The sequence below is a fragment of the Rhinopithecus roxellana genome, chromosome 9, assembly GCF_007565055.1.
Source record: "Rhinopithecus roxellana isolate Shanxi Qingling chromosome 9, ASM756505v1, whole genome shotgun sequence".
In the NCBI taxonomy this organism is placed as follows: Eukaryota; Metazoa; Chordata; class Mammalia; order Primates; family Cercopithecidae; genus Rhinopithecus; species Rhinopithecus roxellana.
This window is the reverse complement of record NC_044557.1, coordinates 26,496,735-26,522,229: the sequence shown is the minus strand read 5'-3', so window position 1 is coordinate 26,522,229 and position 25,495 is coordinate 26,496,735. Positions and strand designations below refer to the sequence as shown.

General features: G+C 38.3%; 1 protein-coding gene and 1 long non-coding RNA gene across 3 annotated transcripts in view; both read right to left on the bottom strand.

Moving 5' to 3' along the window:
• The window catches only part of NRG1 (neuregulin 1), a 1,136,884-nt gene that overhangs the window by 332,240 nt on the left and 779,149 nt on the right, over window positions 1-25,495 (bottom strand). The gene's annotated exons all lie outside the window — the stretch shown is intronic.
• LOC104668213 lies at window positions 767-2,750 on the bottom strand. Its single transcript, XR_748792.1, has 3 exons — window positions 2,715-2,750; window positions 2,064-2,274; window positions 767-1,036 (listed from the first exon to the last, which is right to left on the bottom strand). It is a non-coding gene; the product is annotated as an uncharacterized LOC104668213 (long non-coding RNA).

Genomic DNA, 25,495 nt, shown 5'->3' with positions numbered 1-25,495 from the left:
AAGCTCTCTGAGTCTATTTCTTAATAAGGTTCACTTTGTTGCATCTTTTTGCATGTCAAAATCCACTTATTCCACTCTACTATTTCTTTACTTATGCTTCTAGTCCTTTGCCCGTTGTCACCAGAGGAAGTATATTACTAAGTTTACCACTTGCTTGGAATGAAAGATGTGAATGACCTGATAAACGCTCAGCCAAGCTTTATAAAGAGGCAAAAGATAAATGGAAAGGCTTGGACATTTAGCATAAAGATAGACACCCAGGCTGGGTGTGGTGCCTCATACCTATAATGCCAGCACTTTGGGAAGCCAAGGGGGGAGCACTGCTTGAGGCCAGGAAGTTAGAGAGTTTGATACCAGCCTGGGAAATCCTATCTCTACAAAAATGAAATTAAGAAAAAATTAGCTGGGCATGGTGGCACTTACTTGTACTCCTATCTACTTGAGAGGCTTGGATAGAAGAATGGATCGAGCCCAGGGGGTCAAGGTTGCAATGCGGTGAGTTATAATCATGTCAATGCACTCCAGCCTGGGCGATAGAGCAAGACCCTGACTCAAAAAAAAAAAAAAAAAAGACATACTTTCTGAGATACTCATAGTTGTTGTATCCAACAGTTCTTCCTTGGGTAGTTATTTAACTAGACTCACTTTTTCCCAAGTTTGGAATCCACCGCCTACCTTGATTAAACTAGTTTAAGGTTAGCTTGACAGTATTCTGAAAAACAGTTGATTCAATGGAGCCTGCTTTTAATGGCATGTCCTCAATACATCTATTTCTAAATCTTTATTTTTTCTTAGTCAAGCGTACGCTATATAGAGTACACTATTTGTGGTACATGGTGAACTAAGACTTTTGACCCAATCACAGGCTTTATGAAATGGCATCAAAAAGCGTCTTAAATTTTTTCCGAAAATTTTTAAAAAGGGAAAACAACTGGACTTTGGAATATCTCAGAAGCCACTTGGGTTTCTCTTTCAAGACTTTCCTTCCAGGGACTTCCATTGTTCCGCACCCTGAGGGAAGCGTTTCACCTTTTCCCTGTAGTGGAAATAAGCAACAACAGAGCTGCTTTGTGAACCAGAAAATGATGAAGCCTTTCCAAATGAGGAGGATGTGGGAAGTGCCAAAGAGCCAGAGGGGCCAGGCAGGAGAAGAATGGGCCTGACTTCCTTTAGCTCATAATGAAGGTAATTCTTTGAGTCCAGACTCAGGTAAACCTGCAGAAGGAAGACAGTCTTTGAATCTATGCAGAAGAGGATCAGTGTTTAGGTGGAGAAAAGCAAACACTCTCCTCCCTCTGGACAGCTACATCTGCCTGTGTTGCACCAGATGTGTAGCAGCTGTGTGTTCTCCCAGATGGTAGTCAGATGGAAATGATGGAGAAAGAAGTCACCTTCTGTATGTTTCAGGAATAGAAAACCAGATTAATCCTTATTTGCATGACACGTTAGTGAGATAAGGTCTTTTTGATCTCTATTTTGAATGGAAAAAAAAATAACTATCATTTGTGAAGCACTGACCTTATAAAACCAATCACTAACCTAGGAGCTTTCAAAACGCTTTGTTTTGAATTCTCACATCAATTCTGTGATACAGTTAAGATATTTTCTCACTTTTATGAGAAAATCGAGTACCAGAGTTGAAGGTCAGAATCTGGTAAAATCTAGTCTAGAACTCAAGGTCAGTAATGTCTTTTCCCTGATGCTTGGCACCCACTGTTAGCATTACATTTCTAATTTATTGTTGAAAAACCAGGTTGAGTTTTTGAATGGCCTCTGTTGGGACTCCAAAGTAAAGCTTCCCTTTGAGATCTTTGAAGAGCCTTCAAAGCAGAGAAATTGTCTAGATATTTTTGAAATTTTAAAATTATTATTATTATTTTAAAGATAGTGTCTCACTATGTCTCCCAGACTGGAGTGCAGTGGTGTGATCATAGCTCACTGCAGCCTCAAACTCCTGGGGTTGAGGGATCCTTCTGCCTCAGCCTTCAGAGTAGCTAGGACTACAGGCATGCACCACCACACCTGGTGGCTAATTTTTAGAAATTTTGGAGATAGGGTCTCACCATGTTGCCTAGGCTGCAAACTGTCTACATATTGATATCAAAGAGTGACAGGAAGGCTTGCACGTTCCCAGATATATAAAATAATTGACTCATAGAGCTCAGTCTGTGCTTCCAGCAGCTTGGATTGTTGCTACCACGGAGATGGTACAAACAGCAAGCAGGCAGGATGACTGCCAGGACATTTGCATCTGGTTGTTCATAGAAACATAACCTAAAGCATGTACCAACAAAAACTATCAGGGAAAGTGCCTAATTTCAAATCTATAACTATATTCTTAATCTCTGAGCATGAGAGCACTAAGATCTTTTTTATATATTTAATGCCAATATCTAAAACTGAAAAGTGAGGCTACTAACTAATAAAAGAATAAGTATACGGATGAAAATTTGCCAAATTTGCCTGAATTTAACTGTGATTAATCAGTGTGCTTTTCAGAATATGAGAAGAAAAGATCTTTTCTAATGAATACACACTTCTAAGTCGAATTCTGTTTCTCAGTTTTTTGCTTTGTGAAAACCTTCAATTTAAAACCAGCATAGCTGTGTTCAGACAAGTCTGAATATACGTAATATCTTCATGTAATCTCAATGAGAGAAATACTCAGCCCTTCGTTTTAATTAACAATAACATATAATACAAAGATGGCATACATGTTGGGGAACTACTGCCTTTCATTCTCTGTCCAGATGATTCATTGAGTCACAGTCTTGATGAGTTTGTGATATCATAATTCATCACCATGGAAACAACTATGATGAACTTTTATCCTGTGGACACTTAGTCATCAATAAGTTTGATTGATGACTCTCTGCTATCTTCAGCCAAATCAAGTTCACTTACACCTTCACAAATTAAAAACTGTTCTCCATAGTATATAGCATGATGATCAAAAATAATGAGTTTTTAAAAAATAATCAAATTAAAGACACAGAAACAATCATTCATAATCCTGCCATTATACAAATCACTTCTTGGCTGGGTATATTGGCTCACACCTGTAATCCCAGCATTTTGGGAGGCCGAGGTGGGCGGATCACTTGAGCCCAGGAGTTAAAGACTAGCTAGGGAAACAAAACATAGTGAGACTCCATATCTACCAAAAAAAAAAAAAGAAAAAAGAAAAGAAAATTAGCCAGGTGATATAGTTTGACTCTTGTGTCCACATCCAAATCTCATTTACAATTGTAGTCTCCACATGTCAGGGGAGGTGCCTGGTGGGAGATGACTGAATCATGGGGGCGGACTTCCCCCTTCCTGTTCTCTTGACAGTGAGCTCTCATGAGATCCAATGGTTTAAAAGTGTATGACAGTTCCCCTCTCACTCTTTCTCCTGCCACCTTGTAAGAGGTGTCTTGCTTCCCCTTTGCCTTCCACTATGATTGTAAGTTTCCTGAGGGCTCCCCAGCCCAGAGGAAATGTGAATCAATTAAACCTGTTTTCTTACTAAATTACCCAGGCTCAGGTAGTTCTTTATAGCAGTGTGAAAATAAACTAAGATACCAGGTGTGGTGGGGTGCACCTGTGGTCCCACCTAATGGAGGGGTTGAGGTGGGAGGATGAGGATTGCTTGAGCCCAGGAGATCAAGACTTCAGTGAGCCATGATCACACCATTGTGCTCCAGCCTGGGCCATAGAGTGAGACCCTGCCTCAAAAAAAAAAAAAAAAAAAAAAAAAATCACTTCTTCGATTTTTAGTAGTTAATTATAATTTTTGCTCTAGGGTAGATTTAATTTTTATATAATTATAAAATCAAGATATAATTTTAATATTAAATAGTTTTCTGTAGTGCTATTTAGCTACTATGACATTTTGTTAAGTTCTGATGTATTTTGAAAATAGCCTGTAATGTCCAAATAAATAGCATCTGGTTTGCAAAATAGGATTTGGGGAGCAAAGGTCGAGATTGTGACAGTGTTCTGACTGTGGCTTGTGAAGGCACATACAAGTTATTTTATTTGACTTCTTCAGGTTTCACCAGTGAAATTTAAGGCCTTATCTTTGTTTTTCATCAAAAGGCAGTTAAAAGATTTAGAAAACAAGACTGTCACGATCTTCCTGGAATATAACTACCAAATAAAAATTTAGATGCAATCCAGTAAAATGTAAGTCCCTGAAGCAAAGAAATGACAAATCATGAGTTTTGTATCCTCATTCCTCAGTACAGAGTACATTTTTAACAAATGTTTATTTGAAGTAAATGTACAACTAAAGATTTGAGCAAAAAAGAACTGTTAACTAATTTATAATTTAGGAATCTGTTCAAATTATTTTGTGATGCTTAAACTTACATGACATTAGTGGAGATACATCTATGAATATGTAAAAATGATTTTACATATATAGGGCAACTTTTTCTATCAAAAGACATTTAGGTATTTGGTTGCCAATTAAGCATAAAAAGTTATTTTTATCAAAATTAAAAGCTTTTGCCTCGTGGGAAAAAAACAGTAAAAAGGATTAAAAAGACAAGCTACGGACTGGGAGAAAATATTTGTAAATCACATATCTGACAAAGAACTGCTATCAAGAATATATAAAGAACTCTTAAAACTCAACAGTCAAAAAACAATCTATTTAGAAAATAGCAACAGGAACAGAGAAACATTTCCCTAAAGAAGATATACAGATGCAAATAAGCCCATGAAAAGATGTTCAACATCATTAGCCGCTAAAGAAACCCAAGGTAAAACCAAAATGAGCTATCACTATGCACTGATCATAATGGCTAAAATTAAAAAAGTAACACCACCAAATGCTGGTGAAGATACAGAAAAACAATCACTGTCATATTGCTGGTGGGAATACAAAATGGCACATCTAATTTTGGAAAATATTTTGTCAGTTTCTTAAAAACACTAAACATGCAACTACTATAAGATATAGAAATCACACTCATTCCTAGGCATTTATCCCAGAGAAATGAAAATGTATGTTTACACAAAAATCTGTATATGAGTATTTATAGCAGCTTTATTTATAATCTCTCCAAACTAGAAACAACCCAAGTATCTTTCAATGGGTAAATGGCTCAACATTCATAGCATGAAATACTATGTAGCAATAACAAAGAATGAACTATTAGTACCCAACCACCTAGATAAATCTCCAGAGAAGTATGCTAAGTAAACAATCTCCAAAGAATTATGCTGATTGGAAAGAACCAACAACTGAAAGTTATATACTGTATGGTTCCATTTATATAATGTGTTTGAAATAACAAAATGTTAATTATTGCCAGGGTTTTAAGGTGAGGGTGGGCAAAGGAAGTAGATATAGCTATAAAGGACTAAGCATGGGGGATGCTGGGATGAAAATGTTTTATATCTTGATTGTATCAGTGTCAATATCAAAGTTGTGTTATTGTGCAGTAGTTTTCAAGATGTTACCTTTGGAGGAAACTGGGTAAAAGTATTATTTGTATTATTTCTTATAACTGCATGTGAATCTACAATTATCTCAAAATACAAAGTTTAATAAACAAATTTTTGAAGAAGATATTGTTTTAAAATTTATGAAGTTATGGTTGCCACAAATAATATCTAAAGGTATCAACTGCCAAAAGTATCTATAATTTTTGCTGAGAGGCATTTGCTATTGGATGGAATGTAGCTCACCAGTTATAATAAAAATATCAAAAGAAATGTATTTCCATCAGATATGTCCTATTGAAAACATAGTATAAAATAACATAATGATAGTAGTAAGAAAAGAGGGTGTTATGTTGGTAATTAAAATTCTGAATTTTAGTTTTAAGGACCATCTTCATGGATAAGAACCCCAAAATTACAACTCCACATTCACAATGCAGTAGTAAGGTATTTTGCAAGCTCTTCCTTCTACTCTCCCTAACGCTTGTTTTTGTGAAGACCAGTCATGAAATGAAGGAAATTTCTGGTCTGGCTCTGGTGTGAGATTCTTGAGTTTATTTGCCCATCAACAAGCATTTCTTTAGAGCTGATCATAGAGCCAGGCTCTATGCTGGTCATTAGAGGCAAGAGAGTGGTAAACACGACCTGTCCTTTCTGTCAAGGAATTCTGCACATAAAGGAGGGAGGAATGCTTCCTGAGTAATAGACTTTTACAATATAAGGTGGTAACTACAACAACAACAACAACAACAAAAACCCCTAAAGGAGGCACACAAGAGTGACACTGAGATCTGAGGAGGCATTGGGGGAAGCTGGGGAAATGGAGGATTTTCCAAGACTACCTAGGCTATGGGCAACGAATAGGTAGGTGTTAGCAAGGTTAAAAACAAAAACATCCAGGAGGAGGAAGGACCTATAGTCTAGACTTAAATTCCAAGTCTAAGCGAGTTTAGGAAGTAGAAGATCCCCTGATATGGCTTAAAAATAGGCCAAAAATTTCTCCCATTGATCCCCACACAATATTAGGACGAGTAGGCGCAAAGACACAAACAGTCCCAAACGTCTTGGTGATCTGCCTGGCCAGGAAACATTGGAAGAGTTGTAATGGGTATTGGTGCTAAGTATGGCATAATATATCAGAGATCTTTTAAAGTGGTGTGTGTGTGTGTGTGTGTGTGTGTGTGTGTGTGTGTGTGTATACTTGACCATGTAAAGCCCAGTTATGCACTGTGACACTGACATCTTTATCTTTAAAACTTTTAAGTATTTTAACCACTTTTTATACTTTGAAGCACTATAAGATCTAAGTAACCAGAAGCTTCAAGCAAATAATAGAAATATACTATATTTGTGTAAAGTTCTATGATCATTCACATTGATCCAATGCACACAGTTTCATCTTGACAGACCAATGACAGCCTAATAGATGACTGCTTTACATAGAAAAAGACCTTGGCATAACTGTTCAAGAAAGACTGTCATCTCAGTGATGGGACTCATGCTTACTTTAGCAATTGCAGGTGAAGTAGAAAAAGATAAATCTGAATCTGAAGATTACTTTACAAATCATTGGTTGGAGAAATCAAAAGGTTACTGGATAACTACTGAAGTCAACTTAAGTTCCTAATCCTTTCAAAAGCAAATTATTTGTTGAAAACTTAAGGAATGCAGATTGAGGAATACAATGAAAGTATACACTCTGATATGGTTTGGCTGTGTTCCCACCTGAATCTCATCTTGACTTGTAGCTCCCATAATTCCCATGTGTTGTGAGAGGGATCTGATGGGAGATAGTTGAATCATGGGGATGGTTTCTCCCATACTGTTCTCATGGTAGTGAGTAAGTCTCACTAGATCTGATGACTTTATAAGGAGTTTCCCCTTTTGCTTTGCTCTCATTCTCTCTTGCCTGCTGCCGTGTAAGATGTGCCTGTCACTTTCCACCACAATTGTGAGGTCTTCCCAGCCATGTGGAATTGTGGGTCCATTAAACCTCTTTTTCTTTATAAATTACCCAGTCTCAGGTATGTCTTTATGAGCAGTGTGAGAACTGATTAACACACACTCCTGGTGATTGTATAAGGTTAGGACTTATTTTAGAATTCAAAGAATGGAAAATGATAGATGAATATACCCTATGAAAAGAGTCTTCATTTTGAAGAATAAAAAACATTTTAGCAATAAAAATTATGTTACTATAGAAGTACTGGCATATATCCATGAAAATAAATGACAGGTAAACTCAACTATATTAGGATGTACATCCTATATTAGGATCCTAAGATACATCCAGAATCACTAAAAAATAAATATTTATGAGTTTTATTGACTTCTAATTCTTTAGAACTTTGAAGTAACTTGATTTTACTTTATATTTTTATGCTAAAAAGTATTGCCTGATAATGTTTTTGCTGTGGACAGACTTCTTTACTTACAAATGTAAAACACTGAGGTTTGTGGATTACTAACCAGACACATTTGTAGAACTACCTATGCAGCTAATATTATCACCACAAATACAATAGCTCATTGGTGCTCCAGTAACAGCAGAAAAGACCTTTATGAAATACTTGGATTATGCAAAATTCTATTCTCTAACTCTGCTAGCCAACAAAGAATTGTTTTGGCCAGTGAACTGGGGAGGTCTGAACAATTACCCTACACAAAGCCACTAATTCATTGACTTGAGCTATTACCATATTTGTGGACTTCCTCTTCCTTCAGTTTGGCTAAAGGTGCTCTTAAATATAAATCTCCCTGGTTATTGGGAAGAAATTTTTTGAGAACTCTTTTGTGATATGTGGACACTTTGGCCCACCCAACCAATAGGCAAATCAACAGGACTCTGGGGTTGCCATGATGACAACTTCCAGATCCAGAGCCAAAAGTGAATCTAGAAAGGATCTGATTTAAGAAGCATTTACTGAAATATCTGCCTCCCATTGTGCCTATCTGCCATCTTTCTCACCCATCCCAATTTTTAACAATTAGACAAAACCATAGGCATGTGTCTCCAGGAGGCCACTGTTAAAAATCCACCTGGGAAAAGATGGTGATTACATTTGTCCCTCAGGTATCCATGGGAGGTTGGTTCCAGGACCCCGTCCCCATACCAAAATCTGTGGGTGCTCAACTCCCTGTAATATATGCAATATATTACAGGCTCAACTCCCTGTAAAATATGCAATATAAAATAGCATATTTGCGTATAACATATGCACAATCCTTCCATATACTTTACATGGTCTCTACATTACTTACAATACCCAATACGATATAAATGCTATGTTGTATTGTTTTTATTTGTATTATTTTAATTGTTTTTTTTTTTTTTCCAAATATTTTCTCTCTTCAGTTGGTTGAATATGGAAATGTAGAATCCCCAGATATGGGAGGGCTGGTTGTATTGGTAATCTCTTGTAAGTTATTTTGGCAATCCCTTTAAATTACCTTGTCAAAGTAAGTAATTGTTACTTTGGAAAGCACAGAGCGCCTGGAATGGAGGCTCTGGGCTTCATTTCACTGGTGAACAGGGAAGAGAATGAACCTGTGCACCTCTGAAGCTGGCTCCAGAGGGCTGTGACTCCCAGGGGTGGGTCCCCATCTGGGCTGCTGGGGTATTAAGAGTTCAGTTAGTCAGGGCATCCTAAACCATTTGATCCCAGTCTGTCACATGTAAAGTATAGGAGCACGTGCATGTTACTTTTCTGAATCCTAATGTTTTAAATTTTTTTTTTTTTTTTTTTTTTTTTTTTTTTTTTTTTTTTTTTTTTTTTTTTTGAGGCGAAGTCTCGCTCTGTCGCCCGGACTGGAGTGCAGTGGCCAGATCTCAGCTCACTGCAAGCTCCGCCTCCCGGGTTTACGCCATTCTCCTGCCTCAGCCTCCCGAGTAGCTGGGACTACAGGCGCCCGCCACCTCACCAGGCTAGTTTTTGTATTTTTAGTAGAGACGGGGTTTCACCGTGTTAGCCAGGATGGTCTCGATCTCCTGACCTCGTGATCCGCCCGTCTCGGCCTCCCAAAGTGCTGGGATTACAGGCTTGAGCCACCGCGCCCGGCCTGTTTTAAATTTTTAAGTCAGGAGAATCCTACATATTTTTCACAGGCATTGTTAGCATTAAAAGGCAGAACAGGCCGGGCGCGGTGGCTCAAGCCTGTAATCCCAGCACTTTGGGAGGCCGAGACGGGCGGATCACGAGGTCAGGAGATCGAGACCATCCTGGCTAACACGGTGAAACCTCGTCTCGACTAAAAAAAATACAAAAAACTAGCCGGGCGAGGTGGCGGGCGTCTGTAGTCCCAGCTACTCGGGAGGCTGAGGCAGGAGAATGGCGTAAACCCGGGAGGCGGAGCTTGCAGTGAGCTGAGATCTGGCCACTGCACTCCAGCCCGGGCGACAGAGCGAGACTCCGTCTCAAAAAAAAAAAAAAAAAAGAAAAAAAGAAAAAAAAAAAAAAGGCAGAACAATGCTTTTAGCACTCAGCATAGTACCTGAAAAGATTTCCTGAATAAATAACATGTATACAACATTTAGCTCAGTACTGTACCCAATTCATGGAAGTTTTTCAATAGTTAAAACATGAAGTCTAAGGTTTTGTTTGTTTGTTTGTTTGTTTGTTCTGAGATGGAGTCTCACTCTGTTGCCAGGCTAGAGTGCAGTGGTGTGATCTCGGCTCACTGCAACCTCTGACTCCCTGGTTGAAGCGATTCTCCTGCCTTAACCTCCCAAGTAGCTGGGATTACAGGCATGTGCCACCATGCCCAGCTAATTTTTGTATTTTTAGTAGAGACAGGGTTTCACCATGTTGGCCAGGATGGTCTTGATCTCCTGACCTCATGGTCCGCCCACCTTGGCCTCCCAAAGTGCTGGGATTATAGGCATGAAGTCTAAGTTTTACTGTGAGGTACAATCTGAAAACTGTGCCCAGTTATCATGCATGGGGAAGGCCACAAGCCTCTCAGTCCAAGGAAGAAAAAATATTCATGCTATGAGAAATATTTCCTACTCCTGGTGAGGTTTAGGGTGCGTCAAAGCCTTAGTCCTACTGAGACTGAAAATTTATACCAGTAGGAAAGAGGGGTGAATTCTAACATCCATTTAGAGCTACATAGATGAGAATTGTTCCTGTATTGCCAGGCATTGAAACAATACGCTTTACAAGACAGAACATTTCCCACTTATCTGTTACACACATTTAGCATTTTCTATTTTGGTCCATTATTAATCTATAATTATTCTCTTTTGTGGAATTGAGAAATCATAGCAGGAAGTTACATTGCTTAAATAATTAATTCTTTCCTGAACAAGGAAAATTGGAAAAAATACAAGCCCAAAAGGGAAAAGTTCCTTCCCATTTCCTGAGGCATGCTAAGAAGTCCACAATTAGCTCGGTTTCTAATAGTTTCCACAGATCTGCTACTGGACATACCTAGTTTTTCCTTCAGCAGCCTGCTATCTATAATCTCTCCCCTGCCCTTTTAGGATTCTGTCATCTCTTTTGCTAACTGCAGGGTGTCGAAGTCAGTTGGAACTTCCTTTAGAGACTTGCATTTCTCTTTCATTCTGATATTTTCCTGATGTCTCATCTCTTGTTCCTTCCATTTGATGCAATGCTGCCTATTTCTCAAATACAGATGAGAGGAAACAGGGCCCCAGTGTGTCCTACCCAGCCCACTGGAATTTTTACCACCCAGCATAATGACTGTCCAAGTCAATATAGCTATGGGGGCAGATAGTATGTGCCGTGTGGCTAGGGCCTCCGCCCTGACCTCACCTCTTGGCAGTCACTTAGCTATACAGGCAGAGTTGTACACTATAACTAGAAACATGACAAATATACAGTCATCACACTCTTCCCACTTCCTTTGACCTATAACAGTAAATTAAATTTAATCATTGTGTAATTGACCACCATTTAAAAGTTTTTGCTCCACCTGAATGCAACTTGCTGAAAAATATCTAGGATCATCCTGAGAAGGGCAGACAGCACTCTGTTGTGATATTAAATAGAGCGTGTTTGACTGGGTGCAGTGACTCACACTTGTAATCTCAGCACTTTGGGAGGCAGGAGGATTGAGTCAGTAAAGGAGTTCGAGACCAGCCTGGGCAACATGGTGAAACCCTGTCTGTACAAAAAATACAAGTGCACACCTGTAGTCCCAGCTACTCTGAAGGCTGAGAAACAAGAATCGCTTGAACCTGGGAGGCAGAGGTTGCAGTGAGCTGAGAGCCATTGAATTCCAGCCTGGACAACAGAATGAGACTCTGTCTCAAAAACAATAATACAAACACACACACACACACACACACACACACACACACACACACAAACCGGTGTGATAGAGTGGAAAATGCGTGGATTTTGCTGTGAGGAAAAATCAGATTCAGAATCTTCCTTCTGATTATGTGGTCTTGGGCAATTTTTTAAAACTCTCTTAGATTCAGATTTCCTTTTTGTGAAAGGGAGATAATTAGTAATATCTACTTTACAGGGAGTTGAGAGGTTTAAATGAATTAATAAATGTAAAATATTCCTAGAACACTGTTTAGTACATAGTTAGCTTTCAATGTATTCTATTAATTTTTGTGACTATCCTTTTATCCTCTAATTTTCTATTACCGTCTAGTAGGGATGAGCCCAGGTTTACCTAATGATGGGAGTTATACCAGGTGTATTAAATATTTCAAGGATCTCACTCCTTCCATATACATCTTGACAGGCCTTTACCACCTGATAACTGAAGAGGAAAATTCCACAATTAGGAATTCATTGCTTTAACCTAGGATTTAGTTGCTTATATTCTATTAAAACACCATTGTCTTTTGGGAGGCCAACACTTCACCCCAAAAAATAATAACAACTACCACATGTGGAGTAATACCTTTTACCTGTGGCATTTCTTATGTCATCTTAAATTGCTTAACAGTCCCATAGGGTAACTATTATCCCTACTGACAGTGTTCACACATTTAGGTTTACAGTGATAATCAGAACAAAAATGGTTCAGAAGTCACCAACTCAAGTTGTTATTGCTGTTGTTTCTAAATTTAAAAAATTACAGAACGCAATTTTTTCTCTCAGGAAACAAAAACCTGAGAGATTGACAGAGACTATCAATACACAACTAAATTAAATCATCGTTAAAATATTTTGTGTTATAGAAACACCAAATAAGCACAGACAGGGTATATGAAGACCTTTCTAAGGTGGGTCTTGACCTTGGAAACAGGTATTTCTGATGAACTCTGAGAATATTAACTCTCCCTTGAAGTCTTGTCTTTTGAGGACTACTAAGAGGGGTGACAGTTTTGGTAAGTGCAGATGAAGTCACCCGCAAAGCAGAGGGAAACATTGACTAAGTGGAGAAGAGACTATGCGATGGAGAGTGAGGGTCCCTGAGAGGCCTGAGAATAAGGGCTGGACCAGGATGTGTGGATTCCTGTTTATCAGCAACGGTGGAGTAGGACAGAATCCCAGCAAAAGTGAGGACCTATGCCAGGGCTCTGATACCTATTTGCTAGAGTAAGTACTGCCCAGTATCATAATCCCCATCCAGTCCTGTTTCCTGAGTGACTTTATGTGTTACACAGTTCACTTGATATAAAATAAAATCAGTAAGAGCTTCGTATATAGAACATATGCTCTAGAATCAGAAAGATCTGGGCTTAAATCCCAACTCTGCCACTAATTGGTTCTGTGATCACGGGCAATGTGTTGAACTTCTCTGAGCCTCACATTCATTCTCTAAATGTGTGCGTTTGTGTGATAATATTTATTTCATAAAGTTTTGTCAAAATTAAATGAGATAATAGACTTCAGTAGACATAGTTGGTGTCCAATAAATGCTATTTATTATTATGGCGACATCTCTAGACTATGAGCTTCTGGATGTCAGGGAACATATCTTACTCGTTTTCATATTCCTGCTACCTATTTTATAAAGTTAATGCTTAATAAATAAATGTTGACCAATGCTTAAACTAGCAAACATTGGGAAAAGTGTTTCTGATGTACCAAAAATACCAAAAAAAAAAAAAAAAACACCAACAAAAAAACTTCCAAACCATTGCAGTGTAACATGGGATATAATCAGACCATAAATATTTGGAATAGCAAATGACATAATTTCTAGTAAATGGATGCCTTTGTTAGTCAATACTTCCATAGCTGCTTTGTCATTTAATCATCATTTAGACAAAAGGAAAAGCACAGTCCTTATTTTCAGTGTTGAACATAACACAACATTTGCACATTGTCAGATACTAGTAAAAATGACTTGGATGACCGGGAGCAGTTCAGTCCCAAGTCTGAATGGAATTGCTTTGATACCAGGTTATCAAACTCTCCATATGCCCATCCCTAGCCTCACTCTGCACCACCAAATTCTCACCCTGTGCCCAAGCTCTGCACATGTGTTCTTAAACAGTTTGCCAGCCTTGTTTTAGGAAAAAGCAAAACACATGGTTTATTGCTGCTCATAAATATGATACCAGATTCCTCTACTTCCTTGGACACAGTGAAGCAAGAGAAATATTATAACATTCCCCATTTTATGAGTAAGCACAAATAGTTCTATATTCAAGGAATCGAGAATTCTTAAGGGCATCTTGAAGGGTAGGATATCCCTTGAAAGAGAATTCCTGTGGAATGGGAATTTGGCCTTAGGTGATTTGACACTCAATGAGTCAAGCTTACATTACAAAATCCACCAACAATAATAGCAGCACTGTCCTAAGGCTGGAAAAACACTCTATTGGAAAATGCAAATTATGATAGCACAGTCAAGAACAGGATGTTACTAAGCAACTTCTTTGCCTATTTGAACCTATGGTGCATTCAGTTTCCATACACACACGTACCACACTCAGGTTTAACCTTTTTGAACTGCAAACATAAGATTAGAAAAAGCAAAATGTATGCACATACACCATAGGGATACGTGTTTTTAAATTATTTTAATTAATTTACATTTATTTCTTAAAAATGTACATGGTATCGGTCAAGAACAATGACATGACAAAGAATTCTGGACCTGGAGCTATAGCAAAGAAGTGGATGGATGGTAAACCATATAACAGATGTAGGATGTCCAGTTTCTGAGGAGAAATGGGCACACTGTTTGCGAGAACTTCTTGTATTGCCAGTTTATGATATTACCCATGCGTAAGTATTAAAACAGAAAGGGAGAGAAAGGAGGAAAAATTATTTAAATTGAAGCTTTTATTTTCCTCTATTGAAAACAAAGCATTATTTCTTCTTGAATTATTAGCTGTGTATCCCTAATCCAAGTCATGTTCTAACAATGTCTCTGTAATTAGAAATATACATATCTGTGTAAGTTACTGCCAAGGTGCCTAGGTATTTTACTGGCATTAGTAATCAGTATATGGCAAGAGAAGCTGAGTCAGTAGGCAAAAGTCTTCATAGCATTTGGGCCAAAGTGGTAAGAGGAGACTGTGATTATGTTTGATGAGGCCAAGACTTGGTCCTAGGAAACCAAGTTCTGAAAACACTTACCTTCACATTTTGGTCAATTTCACTAAGCCCCAGGTCATTGTTGCTTCTGGTCTAATTCTCCCATTTGGGTCTTGTTATTCTAAAAAAAAAAAAGAGAAGAGTAACTTTGGATAAATACTTTGTATATCACAACCCAATTCATATTGTGAAACATACAGCCTGTTCATTTAGTTGACTTAAAAAAAAAAAAAAAAAAAAAACACACACACACACTTCGTTTCACTTCCACCCTCAGATCACTAAAGTCCAACATGACTATGCTGGCTTGCATAAGGCTATGCCTTGGTATTTTTGCAGTTAGTGTTCACTAATGAAAACCTAACACATGGAGTGGAATGAACAAGCTTATATATGTAACATTAATTTATGCTTTCCAGTGTGGACTGAATATGACTAGGTCCTATCCCAAAAGCAAAACAAACAAACAAACAAACAAACACCTACCTGGTATGAGAGAGTCCGTAGAAATTTCTCTAGGTCTTGAACCAACTGGAAAATATACAGGGCCAGATCCAACAAAAAGACATCTTCAAGGGAGGTCAGGGGTCTGGAACAATCCATTACTTTTGCTGAAATAAAAGCTGGGTTTCCATCAGGGAGTGATGCAATAACCGGGAATTATCAGAGTGCTGTCATAAGCACAGGTTCTAGGACTTGCTGAGTCGTGACACCTCAGCACCTGGCATTTAGTTCTAGGAATTTGCTGGAGGACAACCAGCAGCTAACTGAGGAGCATTGGTTCTTTTGGCCAAGGGTGTACTCCCTTCACACATAAGTGTGAAACCCGTAAGCAGAAAGACCTGGAGTTGTATAGCAGCAACAGCCCTAAAATGTGTCTTCCATTTAGGGCTATGATTGAAATCTGCTAACAAAGGCAGACAACACATCCCAACAATAAAGCCCTGTTTGGAACTAACAAAGCTGATTTCTACAGATACTGTTTCCGGGCTAATGTTTTAAAGAGGATCTGTAAGGAAAAAAAAAAAAAAGATTTCACTCAAATAAAGCAATGATACTAGGACTCAATGGAAAGGTGAGTTGTATTACATTTCACCCATATCTGCTTCCCCTCCTGCGGTGGAATTATATTTCCCAAAGACGCTGAAGTCAGACTTGAATTGATTTGCTTTACCACCAAAATGGGAGTGGAAGTGACTTGTGTGGTGTCAGGGTAGAAGCTGAAAATGTAGCATGAGGTTCACCATGGTCATTGCCTTTGCCATGGTGAACACCAATAATAGAAGAGAGACTCCTCCAACGCTGTCGGTCCCTAGGGTCATGACATGGAGAACAACCCCCAACCAACACTGGCCAATACTCACTGGATGTTGTATATTTAGAAAATAAACTTCAGTTGTTGCAAACTGTTAAGATTTTGGGGTAGTTTGTGACCACTGAACAATCTAGCCAATTCTAGCTGAAACAGACAGCAACTTGGAAGAAAATGTTTGCAGGGTTGAAACCGCCCCTGTTCATATTGTATTTATACATTAGCCAATGTAAATAATGAAGCATTTCTCCATTTCCTTGATACTGAGCATATTTCTCCAACTGGCAATTAAAAGAGAGCTTATCCTGTCACACACATTAGAACAATCTTAGAATCATTTGATAAATGTAATTCAAAAATAATAGCCCATTTTTTTCTTCATTACTGAAGGAGTTATCAAATTGAAGGTAATCAAAAGGATTGAAAACAGGTTTACCAATATTTTGTTACCTCTAAAACATACATGTAAGAAAATCAAATCATACATGCAATAAAATATAACAAGATGATTGGCATATTGACAAGGTGGTTGGCACAAGCTGTCTTTGGCTCTCTGCCCCAGTTGCAGCTCCTCTGCTATGGAGATCTGCTTGTTGACCACTGGAAAGGCAGCTTTCACATCTTTAGAGGTTTTTTAAATTGATAAGACGAGGCTCTGAGCAGCTGTGATCCCAGGAAGGATAATTAGGGTAACAGAAAATCAGAAAGAGCCAAGTTGAGGTGGAGGATCCACCATGTTTAATGCCATGTCCAAAGCAAAATAAGACATTTGTAAAGACGTCCTTGTGATTTTTCAGGGAAAACCATATGCTGGAAAGCAGTATGGTAGGAAAAAAGTATCAAACTCATATCATAATGGCTTTTCTACTTTTCCTATGGGCTTAAAGAGTTAAAGTTAGCCCAGATGTAGAAGGATAACAGATGGGTACATTCTGATGACTTATAATTCTGGATAATAAAATTACCTAAGACTCTATTTAGAGAAATAGAACAGCTACTCAGGCTGTTTACAGACTGAGAAATATCACGATAAGCAAACGCAGGCAGTTCAAAGGAATGATTAAAAAAAAGGACAAGTGGATAAATAATGACCTGATGTTGTTGCGAAAATGTAGTGTAACTCTTACATTGTTAATATAAACACAGATGACCTTTGCATTTGCTCAGCTTTCGTCTTCAAGACAGGAAACAGCAACTGATCTTTATCGGAAAAGTAGAATCTTCCACTTGCTTCTGCTGTACTGACATTACAGTGTATGTCAGAGCATAGCAATGTCACTATCTTTTCAAACCACATGTTGAAAGCCTGATAGGCGGTTGAAAAAGAAGCTTATCCTGGGCATATGCTTTGTGTGTTGTAAAGACAGTATAGACAAGGTTAGAAGGAAGGCATTGTGTGTGTGTGTAGGGTGTGGTGTTGAAGCTGGGAGAGAAGGACCTATGTCTACATTTTCTGTGGATGTATTCATCAATTTATCATCTTCACAAACATAAACATCCTAAGAGAATGTCTACTACTTAACAAACAAATCAACCTGAAGTTCTTTTGTTTTATACATTAGAGTAGACAAGTCCTATATTCTGGACATACTATAAACTAAAACACAAGGAATTGTTTATGAATTACACAACATTTTGCGTCAGAAAAGTTTCAAACATCTGAACTAGCTTTTCTCTATTTCAAATATAAATTGATTCAGATTTTTTATGGCATATAAATAAGAATGTACACATCTGTCCATCAATACAGCACTTTATTCATACATTCATGCTTCAGTTCTGTAGTTCACAGCAACCCATGCCATTGATGAATCTTCTCTCTCCACTCTTCACTGGATATTTATCTAGTCATGATTTCCTAAGTCATGATTTTGCCCTAAACGAGTGACCTAAATTGACCTTTCATTTCTCACTGCACAGTCTATTTAGTCTGGGCTCCAAAACAGACTTTTTCAATATGGGACCAATTCTGGTTGCTCTTATTTATTAAATATTTCTCACCTAGCATAACACTTGGAGAAATCACCTTTATGTTTCTTTATAGCCATTATGTAGAGTGCCAAATCCTGTTTACTTGGACCTGTGGCAGGATGATCCAGTTTCTACCCACTCTAACCCAGCCTGATAAACTGCTTCCAGCGAAGGGCATATTCTGTATTCTAGCTCTCAGCCCTGCCTCTGTATGTCATCATGATGATACCAGGGATGTTTCCCTTCCTATTCCAAATAAATAAATTCATGTATACTTTTCTTAAGCCTCTAGCTCCTCTATCATGTGACTTTCAATATTAGAAACTTTACATGCTGGGACCAATTACTACCTAATCAATCAGAAGTAATACTACTATAATCTCAATCATGAGTCAGCAAGTTATTTTTTTTTTCTGCAAAGGGTTAATGGTGCATATGTTTTCAGCTCTGTGGGCAATATGGGCTCTAGATCTCTGTTACAATTAAATAACTCTACCATGGTAGCATGAAAGCAGCCATAGATATAAAGAAATGGGTGTGTTCCAATAAAACTTTATTTATAAAAATAGATGGGGGGAGGTAGTTTTGGCTTGTGGGCTGTAGTTTGCTAACCCCTGATCTAAATCAAACAGACACATAGCCATTGCAAATTAGAGTCTGATCCTGGTAAAAATCACACTTACAGACGGTCTTCACACTTCTTCTAGATTTATTGAGGGGATGTAAAAAATCAATATGGAGAGATAATTACTACTTTCTAAATAAGACTCTACTATAGCTATTAAAAACATTGACATTATCCCAACTTCTCCTGCCTGAAGGCATTTGTTCTATGGATATTGGCAACTGATGCAATGCCACTCCAAAGAGGCATGCATTTAGATGTTTTCTTTTATTTGTTTATTTGCAGCTTGGATAGTATCATTCTATTTGGCCTCCTTCACATTCAGTGGTACTTGCCTAGCCAAGATGGGCTGGAGAAATGCTACTGATATATAGTAAATCACAGAAATGTAGGCAAAGGATTAAAATAATAGCTGCTTTTCAATAAATACCAAAATATTATGCCAGGGACAATCATATATGACCTCATTTATCTTTACTACATCTTCTAGATGAGGAAACAAAGACTTAAATATATGAACTAAATTCCCTCCAATTTTTTGCTTGTTTGTTTTGTTTTGTTTTTTTTGTTTTTGTTTTAACAGAGGATCTCACTGTCTCACCTAGGCTGGAGTGCAGTGGCAGATCATAGCTCACTGCAGCCTTGACCTCTTGGACTCAAGTGATCTTTCCACCTCCTGTGTTGCTGGGATTACAGGCATGTACCATCATGCCTGGCTAATTTTTATTTTTGTAGAGATGGGGCCTTCCTATGTTGCCAAGGCATGTCTTGAACTCCCGGACTCAAGCATTCTCCTATCTTGGCCTCCCAAAGTGCTGGGATCATGGGTGTGAGCCACCATGTCCAGCCTAGAATTGCCCAAGATACTAAAACTAGTAGGAGGCAGATCTGGGACTTAAATCAGATTTCCTGACTCACTCGAAAATGATCTTTGCATCGAAATGGTAAGGCCTCATTTCGTTCTTCATTTCCCAGATTTTCCTGATTCCTGACCACAAAATTGGTATCTGTGCTTTTAATCTCATTGAACCCTAAAAAGAGTACCTTTTCTAAACATTCAAGGTGAGTATACTCTGAGAAGCCATAGTGAAGTGTATTGAGGCAACTTAGCTCTAGAGGCCCAGGGTGAGTGCTTTCAGGCTGAGTGACCTGCTCACATTAGCCTACAATGTAAAGTTCATGTAACGCTACTGTGGATGCCACAAGTCAAGAAATGGAGAGAAAGCAAAGGTCATACTAGCTTTAGCAATGGACTGGAGAAGGTAGTTTGAGTTTGAGAGAAGAGTCTGAGAAACCCAAAGGAAAAGGAGTTTGAGAAACCCAAGTTAGAACTCAGGGATATACTGCTCAGACCCAACTAACCAAGTCAGCTGAATGTACCAGGATAGCTGCTGAATGATTATCTTCTGGATGGTTATCTAGAAAAAGGGCTTAGGAACTGAGCAAGAGACATAAACTTGTAGAATTCCAAATAAGAACTTTCCAAATATTGGCTCAAAATAACATTTGCATTCCTTATTACTCCAGTATCTGCAAGGAATTTGAGGAAAATACGTTATGGCAGGGTTCCAAACTGAATGACTGACAACCAGTCAGAAAACTTAGAGTAAATAATCTTGAAACTGGTCATGTCTTCATAGAAAACCGCATGCAAAGCAAATATTTGAAAGCAACATTTTAAGAAAAGAATAAGTGTATGGTGTGTGTATCTGTGTGTCTGTGTATATGTGTGCATGTGGGTTAGTTGGTGGGTCTCTGGCACATGTAGAAGAGGAGAAAGTTGTGACTTTTATTATTTATTATTATCATTTTTTGAGACAAGGTCTTGCTTTGTTGCCCAGACTGGAGTGCACTGGCATGAACATGGCTCACTGCAGCCTCCACCTCCCGGGGCTCAAGCAATCCTCTCACCTTTGCCTCCCGTGTAGCTGGGACCACTGACGAGAGCCACCACCCCCGGCTAATTTTTTGTATTTTTTGTAGAGACAAGATTTCACTTTGTTGCTCAGGCTGGAAGTCCTGACTTTTATATTAGGATCCTGCTGACCCTGTATCTTTGAATTATTTGACTATTTGCCCAAACATGTGTTTGCTTTCATGTAGACCATACCTTGTAAATCTTGACATAATCCATCAGTGAAAGGAGAAAATGCTGCCTTGCGTGTGGCTGTGTAATAAAGATGAAATGGCCTCTGATGAAGTGTGAGGCTTCCTCAATTACCTGTCCTGGAGACAATAACCTTTAAAACACATCGAAACTGTGAAAATATTATTGCTGAAGGCAAAGGGATTGATACTTCCCAGTGAATTAAATCCATAGGCCACCCGATGGAGCGATATCAGTTATAGGGCAGTGCTGTTTCCAAGATGCTCCTCTAGAGCGTAGGATTTGGACCAGAACAATCTCTCTTTCATGGAGAGTGCAGTTGACAACTTGTACTGGGTCATTTGGGGCATCTCCAAAGGGCTTCCCAGGTGATCTCACACATGGAGAGTGTAAATGAGAGAGTAATTTAAACCATGTGAAAGTTTGGCTTCTTTTTCAAAACTGCAAGAAACCCTGATTATATCATAGTTAGTTATTACACAGATTCAAACAGTGTGCTATGAGTTAAACCAGGTCCCCTGACACATCACAACTGCATTCAGTTACAGTCTGATGCAGCACAGTCAGAATGTAATTCAAAAACCATTAGACATTCCATTCGCCTATCAGCTTGGCAAAGAGCCAAAAAATTGACAATACCGGATGTCAGCAGGGTTGTTGGGAGAAGTTGGCAGTCTGTTACACTGTAGGCAGAAAGTAATCTCATACGACCCTTTGGGTTGGCAAACTGCTAATATGTTTAAAGATACAAAATCTCTAAATCTTTTGTCCCAAGAATTCTACTTCCAGGAATTTATTACAGAGGGAAAATTGGTCAAAAGCTCAAAGATGAATGTATGAGGTTCATCAGAGCATTGTTGTGAGAGCAAAAATGTTGTAAATATTCTATGTTCATCAACAGGATTTTGGTTAAATGGATTAATCAAAACTGTACACACATCCATAAAATATTTTGCTGATAAATTATATTGATAGCTGTAATAATTGAAATGGGAAACTACCAGTGATATTATTTTGTGAGGCATATGTTAGAAAAGGAACAAAGAACAAGTTATAAAACAACAGGTTTAATATCATATATATGTGTGCATATGTATATGATACATATGTGTGTATATATGATTATATTAGCAAAACTAGCTGCTTCAGGGTGAAAGAAATTGGGATGAGGCTTTACTTTCTTTCCTCTTTCTGCTTTAAAAATTTTTTCTTTTTTCTACTTCTTTTCTTAAATATAAGTTTATGAGTATAAGTGCAGTTTTGTTATGTGGATATGTCATATAGTGACGAGGTCTGGGGTTTTAGTGAAATCATCATCCACATAATGTACACTGTACCTCTAAGGTAATTTTTCATCCCTCAACCACGCTCACTCACCCACCCTTCCAAGTCTCCAATGTCTATTGTTCCGTTCTCTTATGCCTGTGTATACACATTATTTAGCTCCTACTTATAAGTGAGAACATGCAGTATTTGACTTTTTGTTTCTACTTTTTATGTGTTGACTTTTTTATGTATCTGTAGTAATCTTTATTATCAGAAAAATTAATAAAAACAACACAAAATCACCTTAGGTGTTTTTCCTCTCTCCTGGCACCTGCCTTAAAGATGTTGCACTGTGTATGTGAAGTGATTTGCATTTTCCTAAGGAAAGCATCATTACAAAGAACAGGAGAACAGGAAGAAGGAAAGCTTGGGGTCTGTGGCCTATTGGTGCACACTGCATTAGCTACTCTAAAGATAGAGGAATCAATAACTTGGCTCTAATAGCTTGTTAATCATCACACTGAACTTAAGCTTTACTTGTATAAAATCATCTTGGAATGGTAATAGCCCTGCTGTTTCACATTGCTTTTTTTTCCCAGGGCTTTATTAACATGACCTCACTCATCATGCGGTGTGCCTGTGAGCTCTAGCTGCCCAGCAATTATCTCCCATTTTAAAGAGAGAAGCTCCAGGCTCAGAGAAGGGCAGATGTTGGCCAGAACCTACAAATGGTATGCCAGGAGTAGGCAAGTCAAATCTTTATTTTTCTGTACTTTGGGAGCGAATTTTTGTACATCTCACATTGGTCCCTTCCCTACCCTATTTCTTAAAAACAGCAAATTTGATTCAGATCAATTCCTTTTTCTGTCTCTCTCAACCTGGGGGTCTATAGTAAAGGATTTAGCAAGGTCTAGTTTGGTTTGGAAAAAACTGTTGTACTTCACATAATGTATTCAAAAGGTGAGTGTATTAGTCTGTTCTCACACTGCTATGAAGAAATACCCAAGACTAGGTAATTTATAAAGGAAAGAGATTTAATTGACTCACAGTTTCACACTGCTGGGGAGGCCTCAGGAAACTTACAATCATGGCAGGCGGCAAAGGAGAAGTAGGCACCCTCTTCACAGAGGGGCAGGACAGAGTGAGTGCCAAGCAAAGGGGGAAGCCTCTTATAAAAACCATCAAATCTCCTGAGAACTCACTCACTATCATAAGAACAGCATGAGGGAAAACTGCTCCCATGAGCAATTACCTCCACCTGGTCCCACCCTTGACACGTGGGGATTGTGAGGATTACAACCCAGGGTGAGATTTGGGTGGAGACACAGAACCAAACCATGTCAGTGGGAAAAAGTATCTGATAGTATAATGGTGAGTATCATAAAACCCTGTTTGGATTAAAACCTGACAAATCCCTACATTGTCAAGCACTGTTATGAGAGCAAAAATGTTGTAAACACTCCACATCCATCAGTGGGAGTTTGGTTAAATGGATTAAATGGATTAACCAATAGCATATATCCATTCATGAAATATTTCCAGTAATCCCATGTTTAGTAAGAAAAAAAAAGAGAGAGAGAGATGAGGGTGGTTACCCATCATCAAGTGACAGAAACCAAAGGATGAAAGGCACATTTAAAGAACCTTTCGGTGTTGAGCCCAGAGCTTGAGATGCCTCGAACTCTCAGCAATACTGGGCATGCCATCTGGAAAAGGCCAGTTGTAGAAATTTTGCTGGATCTTAAAGAGGAAATATGAAGAAGGAGGTTTTTGGAACTTTTCTTTCTCTTTTAAAACATCAAAATAAAATGTGGTGCTGAGAGAAGAACAACAAAAACAACCCCTAAGGGAAGTGGAGCCACAAACCACCATTAAACCACAAGAGGAGCATGTGCCACTCCCCTGGGAGCTGCACACACTTGGCCTCTTCCAGCTGATGGTCACACTGAAAGTTCTTGTCATACGCTTGCACTTTGTCATGCTACCTGGAATTAAACACAGAGAGCATGTGCAGCAACGTGGACTCTCTAGACCCTGACCCTCATAAGAGGATTGTTTTCTGGAAGAGTCATCAGCATCAGGCACTTTAAGTTCTCTGATGCCATTGACCAACTGAGCGAGCCATCCCAGCTGTGTTTTTGTGGTTCCGTCTGTTTATTGGGATTATTAAAATAGAAGACATGCAATATAAACAGGGTGTGAGGGGACAATGAACAATTACCCCACAGATTTTTCTGGACTACGGAGACAGACAAACAATGTTTCACTTTGCATAAATGTAAAAGAAGATGTACTTGTATTATGATGAGGTGTTTTAGTCAAGCTGCGTTATGTTGTACTAGTTATTCTAACCTCTTGTTTACCTTGCATGCAATATTATTGAAATGGGTGTTTTTAAAAATGTTTTCAATTCTGCAAAAGAAATATGTGACATATATGAGAATTAAAATCTAACTGTTAACAAAAAAAGAACGGTTTTAAATATTTAAATAGACTTTGAAGGAACTATAAATTTGGTCCACTCTCCCAGTCCTCTTTTTCTTGCATCTTTTACCTTTACTATCTAAGGGTATTTAAGGACTTGGGTATTCATAGGGCACATTGATTGGGGTCTAGTTCTACTTTTACATGAATATAGGCCAGTCACCTGTGATGCCCCTTGACAGAGGACAGTGGCATAGAAAACACATTGTATTAGTCATTGTAGCTGTGGAGTCTGTTTTAGAGAATATTTTCACCATCCAGAGATGACTAGCTCCTCCCTCAGAAGAATGTGAAGCTCTGTTCTAGCACCTACTGCAAAACAGTATGTAGATATTAACAAGGTTAAATACTACAAGGTCCCATATATTTATGTTCCCTGTGGTTAAAGTGGAGCTGGAACAGAAAGTTGTGTCTTATCTCCTTCATCTTCTCTTACCCAAGGCCAATGCTTAATTCCGTTGTTTATTGTTTGTATATTTCCACCTTTTAATTTTGATCCTTAAGAAAAACTCTAGGAAATCCATCTCTCAAGTGTTGAAGCATGTTCTCAAAAACACAACTATACAATGTCTGACAACACTTCCTGTGTTGAGAAGAACCTATTTTCCGTGATGATTTCCAACTCAGTTTCAGGAAAACAAAAAGTACGATTATATTAAATGAAAACATTAATTGTAAGATGTATTCTGTGTTCATAATGTTCATAAATGTCAAAATGTGAATAGCATATATCAGAATCCAGAAAATCCTGGATGAAGCTTATCAAATTGAAACATAGGTAGTATAGAAACATCTTATTTCAAATATCTGCACTTGTCTAC